At 29.0% G+C, this 5,025-nt stretch overlaps 1 long non-coding RNA gene across 2 annotated transcripts in view; it reads left to right on the forward strand.

Moving 5' to 3' along the window:
• Positions 1–5,025, forward strand: part of LOC111736645 — a 611,781-nt gene that overhangs the window by 244,404 nt on the left and 362,352 nt on the right. The window lies entirely within an intron of this gene.

Below are 5,025 nucleotides of genomic sequence, written 5' to 3' on the forward strand. Positions count from 1 at the left end.
CAGCTAATTAGTAGTTATATTAATAATAAATAATAAATTATTAATGTGTGTTATTAAGACATAGTAAGAAATATTGGCTTATTGAATTGAATTTTGCATGTGGAACCAGAGAGATTATGTGATTTATGCAATGATGGGCAGATGTTCGAGTCTGAACTTGGATTAGGTACTTTCTTATTTCTAAATTAACTCTCTGGTTTGCAAACTTTAGGATATGTAAGCATCAGTGAGGTACTTTTTAGATGGAAATCTCCAGACCCAATTTTCAGAGATTCTGATATTGTATAGCAGGTTTCTTCCTGTTAATCTGCCCTCTTACTAAAACTTCATGTGCTTTCGATATAGCTAAATTCCACTTTGAAAATCATTGAATTATTGAATTGCAACAATGCCTAATCTCTTGTTCTTTCTTCTTTAATCCACTTGTTTGCATAAATTCTGATGCCCTAGAACCGAATTTCTCAATCCTGCTTTCATATTGAAGTATAAGGAATACTACAAGGATTATGGTTCCAGCTAAAATGGAGTAAGCACAGTTTGCCTGTCTCATCCACAGAATACAGCTATTAAACCTCAACATAGTAAATTTAGAAGTTATACAAGGTATCTGAAAAGTAACTAATAGCAAATAGATTAGGAAAGAAGACCAGAATATGAAAATGAGATTGAGTTTATCTTTTCTTTTTTTTTCCTGAGTGAAAGAAGTTTGCTTTAAAGGTTGCAATACTGCCTGATTGCATTTATATAGCATTCTTAAAAAGATAGAACTATAGTGATAAAGAATAGTTCAGTGGTTGCCAACAATTAAGCATAGAAATTACTACAGAGGGATAGCACATAGTAGTGGTTTTTTGGGATGAGAGAACTGTTTTGTATCTTGACTGTTGTTGTGGTTTAATAATCTGTGCATATGTTATAATTCATAGTACTATACACACAGAAAAGTTTTTTTTTTACTGTATTATATAACAATATAAAATAAAATAATGCTGAAGTTCAGTCTGCATGTTAAATAATTATTAGATTTGATATAGGAACCAGGTAATTGCACCACATGCAATTTCAATATGGAGCCACTGCACTAAATCCTGTTGTAATTACCAGATACATTTCTATGTTAATTGCACCTGTTTGTCAAGTGTTTCTCTAAAAGTAGGCTAAATTTTTTCTGGAAAGCAATTACTTTATTCAGTCTTTATTTAATCCCCTAGAAAACTACATGCTACAATATTTGAAGATTTCCTTATTTGAAAGTAACTCCAAGTCTAAAATTTGAGACTTTCTCTTCTTCTACCTTTTCCAATTTGATCTCAGATTCTTAACATTTTTATTAATTGTCATGCTTGTTACTAATGTATAAGCATTATACACCTCAATTCAGTCCTCAGGCTCTTTGCCATAAGATGCCTGATTCATGCAATTAGAAAAGTAAGACCCTTAAATTCTCATACACCATCTATTTGGTCTTCTCTTTGTTAAGCCTAAGCAAAGTGTAAAAGTGAGTTTAAGTGAAAAGCTAAGTGTAAGCTTTCATAAGAAAAAGTGAAGGAATTCATTCTTTAATTTTCCAGCATAAATATTATGAAGTCATTCAGAAAATTTAATAGACAGTTCAAATGAGGTCATTGAAAGAAGAAAATTTCAGTGACTCTACAATTCAGAAAGTCCCACATTTATTTATATGTCAGTATCTACTGAGGAGCTTTTTAAAATTTCAGAGTTATGAACTTAGATTTCTTTGGGTTGAGGCAATATCGTCCACAGTGATGTTGATTGATGCCAATTTGGAGAATTAATGGTTCGTACACCTTCATTCAAAATCCTGTTAGAGCTGTCAATTTTATCATTTTAATCCAATCACCCGCAAAATTAGACATAATTATAATCCATTGTGTTTACTTGTGCTGTTTGTACCAACCTATTATTAATTGCATATTATGTGCCAGACACTAGGTAACAATACCACATTATAAAAAGTGTTTTGTTATACTGTTACACTATCATTATTAAAGTCTTGTTACCCTTTTTAAAAAGAATGATGAAACTAAATTTGACAGGTTTTGTGTGATTTACTCAAGATCTCAGAGATAGTAATTATCCTGTCTTGACTCTAAAGTCTTCGGCTTAACCCACAATATCTATTTTTCCCATGGATCATTACATTCTACATGCCATCACAAAATGGATTTATTCAACAAATTGGCAATATCTTCTGCCCATTATTTCATTACGTATAGATCTAAAAGTGTTGTTGTGTGTATATATATCTCTCTATATATCTATATCTATCATCCATTTTATCAATCAGACCAATTTATAGCCATTAATAATGTAAAACTCATTTCATCTTTCTTCATGTAAATTATTGTGAATTCAATAATAATTTAAAATTAAGTATAACAAATTAGTTTTATAGTCAGGTGATAACAGACAAATATTTTCAAATATTTTCCAGCATGATAGATGATACATATAAGTGTGTAAGATCAATGAACTGATAGCTTTTAAAACTTTGCTTGATATTTTCAATATTGAAAATAGTATTGAAAATATTTAGTTATAAGGAGCAAATACCACAATATCAAAAATAAAATAGGAACATAATGCTATATCTGAGAATTGAGGAAATGCTATAAACTACTTTTTTTTCAGACATTAATACAAAATACAAAAGCACTAACATAGATACCATAAGAATTTTCTCAGTTCAACTATAATATTCCACACAATTTTTCATCTTTGGGTTGACTGAATGAATTATGATCCTTTCAACTATGGAGGGTCAAGTTTCTTTAAATAATGAATATGAAACTAAAAAGCTTACAAAAATGATGACAAATTATTTTATTTTAAAAAAATGATTTATCAAGTTATTTTGTCCTTGTAACAGGAATATTGAACCTAAACAGCAAGATATTTGAAGTTGAACAGTTTCTCAATATTTTAACATCATATTCTATTACTCTGCATAATATATATAATCACAAGAGTGGTAAAATAAAAATCTTGTTCCAACAAATCCTCATCTGTGTCAAAGGAATTTAAGTCTCAGAAATTTTATCCTCACATGAATATTGCTTTTATTGCAATAAAAACTAACAGTGTTCCTAGGCCTAGAAGCATAGACAAATATATATTTGGAAATATCATAAATTGAATTAGACGAATATATGTTCAAGACCAAAAGAATTCTCTAAAGACCTCGAGAGCATGCCAATTCAACAATAAAACCACCTGCACCTAAGTATATTTCACTGGCACATCTTTAAATTAAATTGGATGAAGAATCTTTTGTTGATAAAGCAAATGCAAAAAACAATTTGCTGTCCTAGAATACTCTTTCACTGTTTTTTTTTTCTTTGTGTTACCTTGTAAAAGTATAATCAGTAACTTTCTAGAGTGTTTATAATTACATGGTGAAGCATAAATATGACTTGTTTGAGATAACTATTCTGAATACCAAAGTTGTTTCCAGTCTAGACATTCTACATATCTATAGCTTAAAATATATTCTTTAAGAAATATAAAGTTATCTCTTTAACTTGAGCATTGCTAGAGTCCTGTAGTGGAATAGCAATTATAGTTTTCTATATAGTTATTTTAATTATACTATTGTTATAAAACTTTATATATTACATATATGTAAATATATATAATATATAGTAAGGTTCTAGTGTACGAGTTTAAGGAGTCATTCAGAATTGGTAATATAAAAGTATAAATGAGTGTGTTTCACTTTATACTGAGCAACTTATTTGCTCTTGCTTAAATTATTACATGGCTAATTTTTTTTCAGAGCTCAATGTTTGTGGGAAGTGTGTTGTCAATGCTTATGCAGTAAGTGAAATGTGTTTTAGGTATAAACCTCACAATGATGTAAAAATAATTACATTGGTTTAAAAGTTCATGCTTCTCATAATTTATGTTCTCTATCAATTTTGACTTTTTAAATGATGTTTTCATTTTGTATTTCCCCTCCTACTCTTCCTCTTGCTCCTCTTCCAACTCTTCCTCCTACTCCTTCTTTGCTTTATGTGTGAGGATAGCCTGAAGAAGAATATATTACACTTTGTTTCTTTGGAAATATACAGAGCATTACTAATTAGCTCAGATAAATAAAAACATACCTCTAATGGATGGAAAACAATACACTGATCTTTTTCAAGTAACACTATGAACATTCTCTCTGCTCCAGTAGCTGTGGATTTGGCTTTTAAAATAGTTTTATCATTAACATGCTGATAATATATGGACAACTTAGTAAAATTTTTGACAAAATTTATCTCCTAATGCAATTTTTATACATTGTTTTCCCATTCATAAACACTTATAATCTCTTATATGTGAAAGTATTTGTTTTTAAATTTTACATATATTTCATGGTAACAATTGTAATAAATTTATACAAATGAAATATTATCCTTATTGACTATTTTAAATCACTTCTCTTTTTTTCCTGATTAAAATAGTATTTTTTTTTTTTTGGTGACATTGGTTAACGAAATCCAGTAAGTTTCAGCTGTACATTTTAACAATAAGGCATATATGTATTTACACTGTGTGTTCACCTCCCATAGTTAGATTTCTTTCTGTAACCACATTGAAATAGTATTTATGTGACATTTTATAAAAAAAGAAGACGCCTTTCCTTGAAAGTAGCATAATTCCTAAATATTTGGACTAAATCTTTTTTTCTTTAATAATTTATTTTTCTCACAAAGTATATATGGAAGTACCATGGTGATATACCCATGACCAGTCTGTATAGATGAGCTGAAAATTGTTGTGTGCTGACAATGTACACATTGATTGAGGATCTTATTCAACCCACATTTTGATTTTAAGTGATAAAATTCTATCATGTATGTAATAAAGAGAGCATCATAGTGTTACCTGTATATAAACATAAGCAAAATCATATATATATGGACAAAAGCTAACTATCCACCAATAGAAAAAAAGTTTAAAAAGTAAAATAAACTGTATATAGTAAAATAAAGGACTCAATATACTATTATCTATGTG

This window comes from Pteropus vampyrus, unplaced genomic scaffold, assembly GCF_000151845.1.
Source record: "Pteropus vampyrus isolate Shadow unplaced genomic scaffold, Pvam_2.0 Scaffold21, whole genome shotgun sequence".
Taxonomy (NCBI): domain Eukaryota; kingdom Metazoa; phylum Chordata; class Mammalia; order Chiroptera; family Pteropodidae; genus Pteropus; species Pteropus vampyrus.